This window comes from Mus musculus, chromosome X (genome assembly GCF_000001635.26).
Source record: "Mus musculus strain C57BL/6J chromosome X, GRCm38.p6 C57BL/6J".
Classification (NCBI taxonomy): Eukaryota; Metazoa; Chordata; class Mammalia; order Rodentia; family Muridae; genus Mus; species Mus musculus.
The window spans coordinates 123502930-123517526 of NC_000086.7; the positions used below are offsets into that span (position 1 = coordinate 123502930).

Here is a 14597-nt window from a genome sequence, read left to right on the forward strand (position 1 = left end):
AAGGAACACTGCTGGTTTGGAGCTCCATGGAAGAAGAAAATAATTAAAGAAAATTCGTACCAGAACATGAGAAGAAACAGGCATAAGGTGGCCAGGTGTGGTACAGTCTAAGGTGGAATGGTGCTAAACCTGTGTGCTGAATTCACTTAGGTTCAGCAGTGAGATTATCAGAATCTAGGTACATAACAGGCAGTTAGCCGCAGCTTCCAGAAGCTGCTTCTTAGGTGAGAGAGAAAAAAGGGTTTAGATTTTATAATTAGGCAGATTGGCCGCAGTCAGAAACTGCATCAGGTGGGAGGAAAATGTCCCAGAAACAGAGAGAAATTTTAGGGGTGCCCTGCCTTGTTCTCTCTGGGACCTACAGCAGAAGTTCTCTGCCCTCTTTGAATTTTTTTCTAAGGTCTTGACTAATGTCTGGTGCACCAGTCTGTCCACATGTTCGATTCATGTATGTTCATGTCTAGTCTGAATGAATGAATGTTCTGTGTTTTCATGTTGGAAGATAAAAGATGACTAAAACTTTCTCAGCTGGTATAGCAAAGCCTAGAGTGGCCACAGGCTTTAGCCAAGATCAGGCACACATCAGGAGGGCCCCTGCTGTAAAAACTGTTCTTTAAAAGAAAAAAGAGAGTCTTCAACCTTGTGGTATTGGGGCGAAAATGCTGATAGATGTTTTTTTTCCCTAAGAAAATTCTCTGCATTCGTAATTATTGTGTTTATCTGATTACAAAGTGTCTTTTATTTTATAATTATAGCTAGAAAAAATTAATATTCTCTGATTGGTCTAAGTGTAACTGCTTCAATTTTTTTTCTGATGATGTGCTCTGCATGTCTTCACAATCAGCTCATAAGTTATTGTTATGATTAAATAATTGTTACATTGATAACAGAGGGTTAGCCTTAAATTGGCAACTCTAGATTTTTTCAAACACGTGACATAAGCAGGTCAAAAAATTGGGCCTCCTAAGAAACTTCTGAGATAATATTTTATGTGATTCTTATCCTAGAAAGTAGAAGTAAGATAAGATTTAAAGCAATGACTCTTTAATGATGCATTAAAGATTGCACTGTCATGTATTCATAGGTATAAACTGGCAGCCAAACTTCGTAATATGATAGTAATGCTTCTAATATTGATTCTAAAGATGATAAATTGTTTTGAAATTGGGTTTTGCTTTCCCAAAGTTATAGTTATAATCTAATGTTGCAAAGGAAACTTAGTAATTCTAAAATCTAAGGAGGAACTAATCTCAGAGCAGCTTCTGCATGGTTTGTGTGACTTTCTTTTGTCTTGCAAAGGGTGCCTGGGGAAGCTCTGGAAGCTTGCCTCCTGGGGAAATCTTCTTTGGGAAATCTTCTTTTAGCTAAAAGAGCACCTTTGCAGATCTAGCTAGATGTTGTTTTAATAAAGTTCAAATTCATAGTTTATAAAGGGTCAACCAGACTGTAGAATTTATAAAGGCATTACAGTCTGGCTTGCTTACTTTTTATATAGTTATTATAGATCCAAAAGTTTTTTTTTTCTTTGCATCTTAATGATTGTAAAGGTTTTGCTTCTAGTGAGTTTGTAATTACTGGAATATTTTGCCTCTAGGTATGGCTAAATATAGGTCTACATTATGTGAGGAATTTTTATCATTTCTCCTTCTATACAAGAAGTCAAGAGTTTGAATCTTTCAGTGTATATTGTTTTCTAAGTAGAAAATATTTTATTAGCTAATGCCTCTCAAGGGAATTTTGCTTAAAACCTTAGGTGTCATTAAGCTAACCCTAGGCAGAGCAGCTTTATCCTTACTGTAAACATTTATCTGGTTCCTGTTAATACATTTGAAGTCATTCCTTTGTTTCGAGTCAGGTAACTTCTAAATATTTTGCTTGCTGTGATTTCCTACCCTCTTTAATTTCTGTATTCTCTGGCTCAGGGCCAGTGACTGCTGGTGGCTATGGGGCGAGACCATTGGGCGCACAGATTTCCCTGGGCATGGTGGTACGAGAAGCTGCCAAAAAGCGGGAGGCCTTGTAGCCAACTCAGGGGGGAGGCCCTTGCCTGCCATTGGCCCATGAGCCTCTGCTGGGGTAGCCATATTTTTCCCACTAAGGCCCGGGGTACTCTGCCACCCTCCCTTGGGTTTCCTAGCCTGAAAGGAAGGCCAAGGTGGCTGCACCAGTGACAGAAGTGGCTGCTACAGCAAGGCCGACTCTGCTGCCAGTGCCAGGATGAAGGAGCTGCCACTTGACATCGCTGCAGCAGGCATAGCGGGCACGCACCACCTCTGTTTCGGAGATGTGGGGCTCAACAGTAGGTTAAAATCCAGAGTCCTTTTCAGAGTGACTCCACATTCCAGGGTGGCAGTCGGCCAGGGATGAGGAGGACTTAGGGCAAACTGCCCCCCCCCCCGAGGTACCCTGTGGGTGTCATGCCCGAGACCATGGAGCCACAACAAGGCAGGTGGGCGGGGCCGAGGTAGTACTCACCTCAAAGCACAGTTTCAAAAATCTATTAAAACTACTGTGGTGCTAATAATAAATAATTGTAAAATATATTCGTGTATTTTGGCAAACCTATAACAAAAATTGTGCCTTAGGAACCTGACAAAATGTCTGTTCCTTGTTCTAAACAGCATTTAATTTGGTTATTACAGAATATTAATAATTAATCTATTATATACCATCATTTTAAATAAAATTGACAATCAATATCCCAAAGGTAAGTTAAAAAATTGTTTTTATGCATGCTTTTGTATCTTCTATAAATTCATTCATACATGCATGCATCCCAATTACTGTGTTTAAAAACAACCCCTCTATGGGAAATAGTACATGTGAATTAGATCACGCGCGTATTCTTTTGAGCTTCCCCCTGCTTCAGCGCAGATAATTTAGTTGTGTGCTGTGGATGATGTTTTAAAATGCTGAACAATCAAACCTTAATTTGGAGTCAATATTATATCTCAGAACTCACAATTGCTTAAGTTTGTTTGACCCTCAGATGCTATTAATTCTCAAATTTGCAATTGCTTATGCATATACAACTTATAAGAAAAAATGCAATCCTTTTAAGAAGGCTGTTTTTAGACATTTAATAAACTGTTCTGGTTGCCTAGACATCTTAAAACAATGGCATGCTAGATTTCCATCTCAGGCAATCTATAGGCCCTACATATAAGATAGGTTAGATATATAATCTTGTTCTTTATATATTCAAAACAGTTGTGATTTAAGATAATATTTTAATATTCATGGAAATTGTGCAAGTCAATTTCTTTGCCATTAGCGTCCTCAGTTACTACTTGTTTCCACATAATAGTGTTAATTCTTGATGACTTATACTTAATAAATTGCTGCAAATAAATACTCTCATTTCTAAGTTAATGAATAAATAAATTATGCACATGTGACTATTAATAACTTTTCAAGTTTTCTAGTTACAACTGCTCTTTAAGAGAAACAATTGAAAGTGCTTTTATTCACTGCCCATGTTACATGAATAGTGACTATAACAGTCAAGTATTTGAGAGATTTTTGTCAACAAATTATTAATTCTCAAGGATAAGGTATTGCAGAACTTTAAAACTTTAACTTTTTAAAAGACAAAGAAGGGAAATTATCCCCGTGCATATTATTTAGTGCATTCCCATGCACATTATTTAAATCATACTTTTATTTTAGAATTTTGAAATTTGGATGTCAAAGAACTTAATAAATGCCTTATAGTATCTTAAAAGGATCTACTTATAGGCATATGGCTTGATTCTGAACAGCTACCTTATTAGGGAAAGGAAAAACATATGATCTCTCCACAGAATGCTGCAGAAGCATGATGGCTAATTTGTGTAACAAGCTGGCAGGTGAGTTGGCTCAGTGCCCTGACTAAAGTGACAAGGAAGCTAAATTGGGTACATGTTTTCGACCCATCCTTCTTTATTATTACCCGCCCTCGACCGGTCAGGAAAGATGCAACAAACCAGAATCTTCTGCGGCAAAAGCTTTATTGCTTACATCTTCAGGAGCAAGAGAGAGAATGGCAAAACCCCGTCCCTTTTAAGGAGAATTATCCTCTGCCTAGGACGTGTCACTCCCTGATTGGCTGCAGCCCATTGGCCGAGTTGTCGTCACGGGGAAGGCAGAGCACAGGGAGTGGAGAACTACCCTTGGCTCATGTGAAGATTATTTGTTTACCATTTAGAACACAGGATGTCAGCGCCATCTTGTAATGGCGAATGTGAGTGTGGCTCCCCACATCTCCCCCTTTCCTTTTAATTTAAGAGCAATATGCCACCCATTTTAATGAGAGTGGAGATAGAGGTCAAATCCCCAGTGTGCAGGTAAATGAGCCGTACACATAACCTCCTCCCAGGCTCATCACCCAGAGGGGTCCTGGTCTGGTCCCATGTCGTTTTTCCTGGGGAGAAGGACACTTGGACACTCAACCTTCTTGAAAGATGACATGTCTCCCTAGAATAGGCTCATACATGCCGCAGAGCCCTTCTATTGCAGTGCTTAGCCGTGCAACTCTCTTGGGCTGCTGAAGTGCTCTCACTCTATCCTGTGCAATGAGACTAGCCTCGTGGGTTGCAAGAGCTGAATGGCCAGCGACCTATTGCTTATGCATAGATAACCATATATCAGGGGAAGCACCATGTTCTAGTGCTGCAAGTGCCTGGGCAATAATCATCTTGTCTCTCCTAGTTTGGGCCTTAAGCTTAGAGACCAACCAGAGAAGCAACACTAATCCACAGCAAAGTGTATCTCCAAATAATCCCACCCCCACCCATTCTTTAAAGAAGGAAAATGCTGAGGAGATCCAATTGGGTAATCCTTTGGTCAGGGACAGGTCCAAGCGCGTGGAGTTGACCTGAATGATGGCAAGTCTCAATTCCTGAAGGGTCTGTTCAAATTCAGCTGTCCAATTCTGTAGCATATACTGAGAAAGACTTTTTGAAAAATTAGCTGCCCTAGTAAATTTATCATACTGAATGGAAGTAACGGACAATCCTGGAAACTTTTGTTCACATCCCAGCTGAGCTATTTGCCATAATACATCTAGTTGTTCCTGGACAAGATCTATGCGTTGATTAACCAGCATGAGACCTCCCTGTATCTTGACATTAGCTGAGGCCTGTTTATCCATGGTTGTGGTCACCGAGGCTGACAATGTGTTAATGGCATCAGTCGTCTGGACAGACAGAGCCAAGGCTGTCTGAACAAGGCCAAACCCAGTTCCTTGTTAGTGGTAAAAAAGCGGGGGAATACTTGAGCATTATACATCACCGGCATTGGGAGTGGAAATGTCGACATTATCCCCCAACGCTGCTCTCTCTTTGTTATTGTTGCCCTGGACATCACCAAGACGAGGGACATCAGTATTCCCTTGGTCAGTCTGGATTTTTCGGATGAGTCTTTCTGATATCCAAAATGGGTTGTCTTCATTCTGTGGAAAAACACAAACAGCTCCCCTGGATCTTATCAAAATAGGATCCGGTCCTTTCCATTTGTTACATAAAACATCTTTCCATTTAACCATCTCATTGGGCCTATCTGGCTCTGAACAATGACATTCAGCCGCAGTATGGCCATGAGCATCAAGATTTAAAAAATTGAGTGTAAAGAGTGCCATAGACACAGACACTCTTGGTACTCGGGGTAGAGCCTCGACTCCCCCTTTCTGTTTTAATAGATAGGATTTGAGGGTGCGATGCGCATGCTCAACAATACGCTGTCCTTGAGGGTTGTATGGAAGTCCAGTCAGGTGGGTCATGTCCATCTGACGGCAGAACTGCTGGAATTTTTGAGATGTATACGCTGGTCCACTATCAGTCTTAAGGAGTTTGGGTTTCCCCCAAGCACTCCATGCCCCAAGGCAATGTTGAATCACATGTGAGGCTTTTTCTCCGGTTAAAGGAGAAGCAAACATGATGCCAGAGCATGTGTCAATAGAGACATGTAAATATTGATTTCTCCCAAAGGAGGAAATATGCGTGACATCCATTTGCCAGACCTGTAATGGCCTGATGCCACGGGGGTTTACCCCTACATGAGGAGTAGATAAAATTTGACAACAATCTAAAGGCATTATTAAGTAATCAGAATCATTTCCAGTAGAACCAATCCCTCTGGCAGCTCGAGGAATATCAGAGGAAGGAAAACAGCCATGTAGGCTTGGAAAAATTATTAGTTGAGCTATTCTGTTCCCTTGTGATATAGAAAAGACAACTTGAGGACAAGAACAGAGAACCTGCAGTTCCCCTTTATAATCCTGATCTACAACTTCAGGGTGGACAATAAGACCTTGTAGGCTGCAAGAGCCTGCCTTTGTCTCCCAAGTCCTGGGATTAACGGCGTGTGCCACCACTGCTCGGCTCCTTTAAAGACCGGAAATGCCTGTTGCATTTTCCTTTGTTCCTCTCTGGGAATGAACAAGTCTGCTCATTGTCTCTCTTTCCATTGCCTCTCTGCGCAGGGCTGACGCATTACGCAGGGCGAGGGCTCCGCATAGGGCAGAGGTGCACTATGACCTTGAAGCTGACTGCCTGGAGGCCGAGCAGCATGCTGGCCTTCGTCAGCCGCTTTTGGCTTTTTCCTTAACTGACTAGCTATCATTTTATCTGGCTGGTACTTTTTTCTCTCATAACGAGCTGCTTCCTCCTCCAAGTCTGTTTCTTCAGAGAATTCTTCATCTGATTCAGAGCTACTAAGAGCTGGCTCCTTGAGCTCATCTAGTGATGGGTATAGGCTCCTTCTCCTAGAAACCTCTGCTGATTGATCTTTTTTCTTTTCCTTTTCCTTCTCCTTCCTTCCAATCTTTCCCCAGGTATTCTTCCCTGACATAAACGTTTCCTCGGGTTCAAGACCCGTGGAAAGGCCTATATACTTATTTTGTGCACCATGTTTCCTCTTTGCTTCTACTCTCTCTCCCCGCTTTACTTCTGATAGACTGCCTTGAGTTTCGTCCAGAATTATCCACCTTGCCTTAACCACTTGATAACATGGGAAAAGGAACAAAAAGGCTCCTAACACTGGAGAAAATTCAAGGCCAAACATACCTTGTAAAGCTGTTCCCCGCTTTACTTCTGATAGATTGTCTTGAATTTCGTTAGAAAGTTCAAGGCCAGACATACCTTGTAAAGCTGTTCCCCACTTTACTTCTGATAGACTGTCTTGAATTTCGTTAGAAAGTTCAAGGCCAAACCTACCTTGTAAAGCTGTAACGTGACCGTGACCCACAGTTCTGGTTCCAGAATGAGGGATCTTCCTTGCGCGGGTGATGGTAATTCCCGGGTGTCAGCACCACTTATTTTGAGCTTTTGTGTCCACCGGCAAGAACACGCTCAGGACAACTGGAATCTTCTGCGGCAAAAGCTTTATTGCTTACAACTTCAGGAGCAAGAGAGAGAATGGCAAAACCCCGTCCCTTTTAAGGAGAATTATCCTCTGCCTAGGACGTGTCACTCCCTGATTGGCTGCAGCCCATTGGCCGAGTTGTCGTCACAGGAAAGGCAGAGCACATAGAGTGGAGAACTACCCTTGGCACATGCGCAGATTATTTGTTTACCATTTAGAACACAAGGTGTCAGCGCCATCTTGTAATGGCGATTGTGAGTTCGGCTCCCCACAGTTTACCATTTTTTTCAGTTTGGACTAGTGAAGCTGCCTTGCTTCAAGCTTTTTAACTTTATGGCAAAAAGAATATCAGAGACTACATATTCTGACATAGAAAGATCAGTCTTATAATATAGTCATAATGATTTTTCTCTTTTCTCCATTGTGACCAGTTATTCTAACGCAATCTTAGACTGGTCTAGTAATAATTCCAATATTAGAGATTCATATTGAAGATAGCTAAAATTCTTAATTATCTAGAAAAGTTAATTTGGAGCTCAGACTCCAATTCCAGAGAATCTCTGGCCTTTCTGCTTATTCTCAAAGCCAGCTCCCCCACACTGGGAGCTCAAAGCCCGAGCTTGGTTGTTGCTAATTTGCAACTGAATGGAGTACCTGGAGTTCTTCAAAGAAATTTTATACTTTTACCTTTCATAGTCACACTTTTGTTTTACAATCAGGTCAGTTAATGCAGTTAAGACTCTCTGCAACAGATGTAAAACCTGGCCTCCAACAACGCAGGTGGCAGTTATTATTATTGTTCATCAAGAAGAATTCTAAATATATATTGTGGCTTTGGTCTGATTTGGGAATATGGTGTGCGATGAGGGCCTGACAGTCAGGGAAGGGCAACCAGATCACAGAGTCATACCAGTCTAAGACAGGGGTACATGCCAAAAGGCCGAGGTTGTTGATAAAACATCACAGTGCCATGTTTGTGTAAATTATTACACATCCTAGCTGCATGTAGTCCACTATGATGAAATTGGATGGTTCGGGAGGATCTGAGATCCCAAGACAGGCAGAGCTGCCAGCCACCATAATTCCAAGGCAGGACTTTAAAGCATAAATACATTTTATGCCTCAGTCCAGTTTTATTTAATATTATTTAAAGGGGGGGATATTACCTCCTTCCAGCCTAGCAAGGCTGGCTGAGACCATCTGCCCCTGAGGCAGAGCCACCTGCTGTGTGGCTTCTCATCCCTCTCCTTTGATATGCCACTACCTGCCACCTGCCTGAGGCTGAATCACTTCTCCAAGATCTTCCAGAGTTAACAAGGAACTGTGATTTCCTGGGATCCTACTAAAAGGCTGATCTGACAACTTCAAAGGAACTTTGTGTGACTGGGAATGGGCCTCCCCTCTTCTTTATAAAGCATGTTTGCCTACATTAAAGTTGAGTCTTGATCAGAATTCAGTCTTGACTCCATTTCATTGTTTACCCGCCTAGATTCCCTCTTTTCTTTCAGTTTCAAAATGCATTCCAGGCTCAAACCCAGACATGAGAGCCACAAGCCCGCCCCAACAGTGGGAGACTTCAATACCCCACTGTCACTAATGGACAGGTCATTGAATCAGAATCTAAACAAAGACACAGTCAAACTAAAAGAGGTTATGAAAGAAATGGATTTAACAGATGTCTACAGAACATTTCACCCTACAACAAAAGAATGCACTTCTCTGCACCTCATGGTACCTTCTGCAAAATTGATCATACTCTAGGGCTAAAAACAAGCCTCAACCAATTCCAAAAGTTGATAATAATCCTATGCATCCTCTCAGATCATCATGGACTAAGGCTGCTCTTCAATAACAACAAAAGAGAAAGCCCACACATACATGGAAATTGAACAATTCTCTACTCTATTAAAACTTGGTCAGGGAAGAAATAAAGAAAGAATTTAAAGATCTCCTGGAATTCAGTGAAGATGATAACACAACATACCTTATGGTACACAATGAAATCAGTGCTAAGAGGAAACTTCATGGCACTAAGTGCCCTCCTAAAGAAATTGGAGAGATCCTACACTAGAAACAACCTCACACATGAGAACTCTAGAGGGTTAGAAGGCAGAAGATAGTCATAATCTTGGCCAAAACCAACAAAATAGAAACAAAGAAAACAATACAAAGAATCAGCAATACCAAAAGCTGGTTCTTTGAGTGAATCAACGAGATAGAAAAAAACCCCTACCAAAACTAAATAAAGGGACTAGAGGCAGTATCTGAATTAACAAAATCAGAAATGAAAAAGGAGACATAAGAACAGAAATAGAGGAAATTCGAAAAAAAAAATCATCAGATCCTACTACAAAAGCCTGTACTCAACAAAACTAGAAAACTTAGATGAAATAGATAGATTTCTAGACAGATGTCATATGCCTAAGTTAAAGCAAGAGCAGGTAAACTTTCTAAATAGGCCCATATCCCCTAAGAAATCATTAAAAACCTCTCAACAAGAAAAGGCACAGGGCCAGAAGGCTTTATTGTAGAACTCTACTAGAACTTCAAAGAAGACCTAATAACAATATTCCTCAATCTATTCCATAAAATAGAAACAGAAGGAATACTACATAATTTATTCTATGAAGACACAATTTCTCTGATACCTAAACCACAAAAGGATTCAACAAAAACGAAAACTTAAGACCAGTTTTGATTATAAATATTGATGGAAAAATACTCAAAAAATTTTTTTAAACAGAATACAAGCACATGTCAAAACCACCTTTCAACATCAAGTAGAGTTCATTTTAGAGATGCCAGGTTGGTTCAATATACAAAATTTCATTAATGTAATCTACTATATAAACAAATTCAAAGAAATAAATCACATGATCATCTCTTTAGATACTGAAAAGGATTTGACAAATACAATTACCCTTCACGTTAAACATATTGGAGAGATCAAGAATTCAAGTTACAAATCTAAATATAACAAAAGCACTTTAATACAAACCAACAGCCAATATCAATATACACATGGAGATAATTGAAGCAAACCTACTAAAATTGGGGCAAGGCAAGGACTTCCCATCTCCCCATATCTATTCAATATAGTATTTGAAGTTCAAACGAGGACATTAAGACACACACACACACACACACACACACACACACACACACACACACACAAAGATCAAGGGGATGAAAATTGCAAAGAAGAAGGAAATGTATCACTATTGGCAGATGATATGATAGTATACATAAGTGACCTCAATAATTCTTCCAGAGAATTTCTATAGCTAGTAAGCAACTTTAGTAAAGTGGCTGGATATAAAAGTAAGTCAAATAAATCAGTAGCCTTTCTGTATACAAATGATAAACAAGCTGAAAAAGATATAAGGGCAACAACTCCCTTTACAATAGCCTCAAATAATATAAAATATCTTGGGCAAAATTCTAACCAAACAATTGAAAGTCCTGCATGACAATAACTTTAAGTCTCTGAAGAAAGAAAACGAAGAAGGTCTTAGAAAATTGAGAGATCTCTCATGCTCATGGACTGGCAGAATTAACATAGTAAAAATGGCCACACTACCAAAGGCGATCTACAGATTCAATGCAATCCCCATCAAAATCACAACAGAATTATTCAAAGACATACAGAGAGCATTTGTTAAATTAACCTGGAAAGAGAAAAAAACCCAGGATAGCAAAAAAAAAAAAAAAAAAAAAAAAAATCCTAATGATAAAAGAATGGCCTGGGGAATCACCATCCTTTTTCAAGGGCCATATAATGTGACAAGCTAATAACTAGAAAGTGATCATCCTGAAATGGCCTGTTTCAGATTATTATTATAATCTGCAACAGGTACACCCTTATTAAGCAAGGCTGTATAGGACTCATTTTCAGAAACAATCCTGCTATTAATATGCTTTTCCTGTTATTATTAAAGGTATATAACAATTACTAAGTATAGCACACCACTTTAGAACAGATCTCCAGAGATCCACGATGATGTAATGTCCTGTAGTAATGTTTCATAAACACATTGATGACTTAAGTCTTAAGAAAGATTCTATAACTTTTTTTTTTATCCCTGCCTCCTCCAACTTGCGCAGAGGCGGAAGCTCGGGTAAGTTCAAGATTCGGCATCACCCGTGATTCACCGCCATGGCCGAGGAAGGCACAGCAGCTGGAGGTGTAATGGACGTCAAGACTGCTCTACAAGAGGTGCTGAAGACCGCCCTCATCCACGATGGCCTAGCATGTGGCATACGCGAAGCTGCCAAAGCCTTAGACAAGCGTCAAGCCCATCTGTGTGTGCTCGCATCCAACTGTGATGTATGCGAGCTTGTATGTCAAGCTGGTGGAGGCACTTTGTGCTGAGCATCAAATCAACCTGATAAAGGTTGATACAACAAGAAATTAGGGGAATGGGTAGGCCTCTGTAAAATCGATCGTGAGGGCAAACCACGGAAGCTGGTTGGTTGCAGTTGTGTAGTGGTTAAGGACTATGGCAAAGAATCTCAGGCCAAGGATGTCATCGAGGAATACTTCAAGTGCAAGAAATAAATAAATTTTGGCTCATTAAAAAAAAAAAAGAAAGAAAGATTCTATAAGAATTCCTAAAATTATATCTGTGATTATTAAGCGCTTTTATAGTTGGACTGCTAGTAGGTCCTTTTCTTTCTTTTTTATTAGATATTTTCTTCATTTTAATTTCAAATGCTATCCCTAATGTCCCCTATACCCTCCTCCCTCCATGGTCCATAAAATACCCACTCCTGTTTCCTGTCCCTGGCATTCCCTTGTACTGAGGCATATGATCTTCACAAGACTAAGGTCCTCTTCTCCCATTAATGGCCTAAAAGGTCATCCTCTGCTACATATTCAACTAGAGACACAAGTTTTGGGGAGTACTGAGTATTTCATATTCTTGTTCCTCCTGTAGGGTTGCAGACCCCTTTACATTCTTGGGTACATTCTATAGCTCCATCATTGGGGGCCTTGTGTTCCATCCTATAGATGACTGTGATCATCCACTTCTGAATTTGACAGGAACTGACATAGCCTCATAAGAGACAGCTATAACAGGGTCCTGTCAGCAAACTCTTGCTGGAAGATATAATAATGTCAGTGTTTGGTGGTTGCTTATTGAATGGACGCCCTGGTATGGCAGTCTTTGGATGGTCCTTCCTTCTCTTTCAGCTCCAAACTTTGTCTCTGTAACTCCTTCCATGGGTATTTTGATCCCCATTCGAAGAAAGAACGAATTATCCACACTTTGATCTTCCTTCTTCTTGAGTTTCAAGTGTTTTGCAAATTGTATCTTGGGTATTAAAGTTTCTGGGCTAATATCCACTTATCAGTGAGAGCATATCATGTGAGTTCTTTTGTGATTGGGTTATCTCACCCAGGATGGTATCCTTCAGATACCATCCATTTGCCTAACAATTTCATTAATTCATTGTTTTTAATAGCTGAGTAGTATTCCATTGTGTAAATGCACCACATATTCTGTATCCATTCCTCTGTCGAGGGACATCGGGGTTCTTTCCAGCTTCTAGCTATTATAAATAAGGCTGTTATGAACACAGTGAAGCATGTGTCCTTATTACAAATTGGAACATCTACTGAGTATATGCCCAGGAGAGGTATTGTTGGATCTTCCTGTCCATGTCCAATTTTCTGAGGAACCACCAGACTGATTTCCAGAGTGGTTGTACAAGCTTGCAATCCCACCAACAATGGAGGAGTGTTCCTCTTTCTCCACATCCTCGCCAGCATCTGCTGTCACCTGAATTTTTGACCTTAGCCATTCTGACTGTTCTGAGGTAGAATCTCAGGGTTGTTTTGATTTGCATTTCCCTGATGATTAAGGATGTTGAACATTTTTTCAGGTGCTTCTCAGCAATTCAGTATTCCTCAGTTGAGAATTCTTTATTTAGCTCTGTACCCCATTTTTTACTAGGGTTATATGATTTTCTGGAGTCCAGTTTCTTGAGTTCTTTGTATATATTGGATATTTGTCCCCCATCTGATTTAGGATTGGTAAAAATCATTTCCCAATCTGTTGGTGGCCTTTTTGTCTTATTGACTAGTGTCTTTTGCCTTACAGAAGCTTTGCAATTTTATGAGGTCCCATTTGTTGATTCTCGATATTACAACACAAACCATTGATATTCTGTTCAGGATTTTTTTATCCTAGTGCCCATATCTTCAAGGCTTTTCCCCACTGTCTCCTTTATAAGTTTCAGTGTCTTTGGTTTTATGTGGAATTCATCGAACCACTTAGAACTGAGCTTTGTACAAGGAAATAAGAATGGATCAATTCACATTCTTCTGTATGATAACTGCCAGTTGTGTCAGCACCATTTGTTGAAAATGCTGTCTTTTTTCCCGTGGATGGTTTTAGTTCCTTTGTCAAAGATCAAGTGACCATAGGTGTGTGGGTTCCTTTCTGGATCTTTAATTCTATTCCATTGATCTACCTCTCTGTCACTGTACCAGTACCATGCAGTTTTTATCACAATTGCTCTGTAGTACAGCTTGAGGTTAGGCATGGTGATTCCACCATATGATCTTTTATTGTTGAGAATAGTTTTTGCTATCCTAGGTTTTTTGTTATTCCAGATTATCCCAAGCATTTGTCCCCGCCGGCAAGAACACACTCAGGACAACCAGAATCTTCTGCGGCAAAGCTTTTATTGCTTACTTATCAGGAGGGAAGACCACGAAACGGGAAAATGGCGCTGCTTATATAGCCCGCAGCCTGACGTTTCAGCACCTGATGTGGCCTGACAGCTCCTGATTCGTTGTTCACCCATCACCCCATTATTACGCCACGAGATGGGCAGTGACTAGGCGTGAGTTCACTCTTGCACTTGAGCATAAGGCTGTTTACTTGTTAGGTGCAGTGGAAGCCAGCACCATCTTATAATGGAGATTGCTCACGGTACGCACACGATTGCTCGCGGCACAGCTCTCCACATCTCCCCCTTTTTATTTTATTAAAATTTGAGGCTGGTCTAGGCCTCTGCAGTCATGTCCATCTGCTGTGGCTCCTGTCTTAGGTCATTCCTCAAATGTCACAGCCTTTCCTGTCATAGGGTAGCCATATCGCCACTGGGTCCCGTGTCTTAGGTTGGTCTGTGCATGAGGAAAGTTGCCCATCTCTGGATACCGCAGTACTGTGTGACAGTAACTGCTAAATGACCTAGGGCGAACTCTATAAAAGAGGCCCGCCACCAATGTCAACTAATTTTTGAGC

The 14597-nt window shown here is 40.6% G+C and overlaps 1 pseudogene; it reads left to right on the forward strand.

Annotated features, from left to right (window-relative positions):
* The first annotated feature begins 11451 nt into the window (after positions 1-11451).
* On the forward strand, positions 11452-11912 carry Rps12-ps22 (annotated as a pseudogene).
* Positions 11913-14597: the final 2685 nt, after the last annotated feature.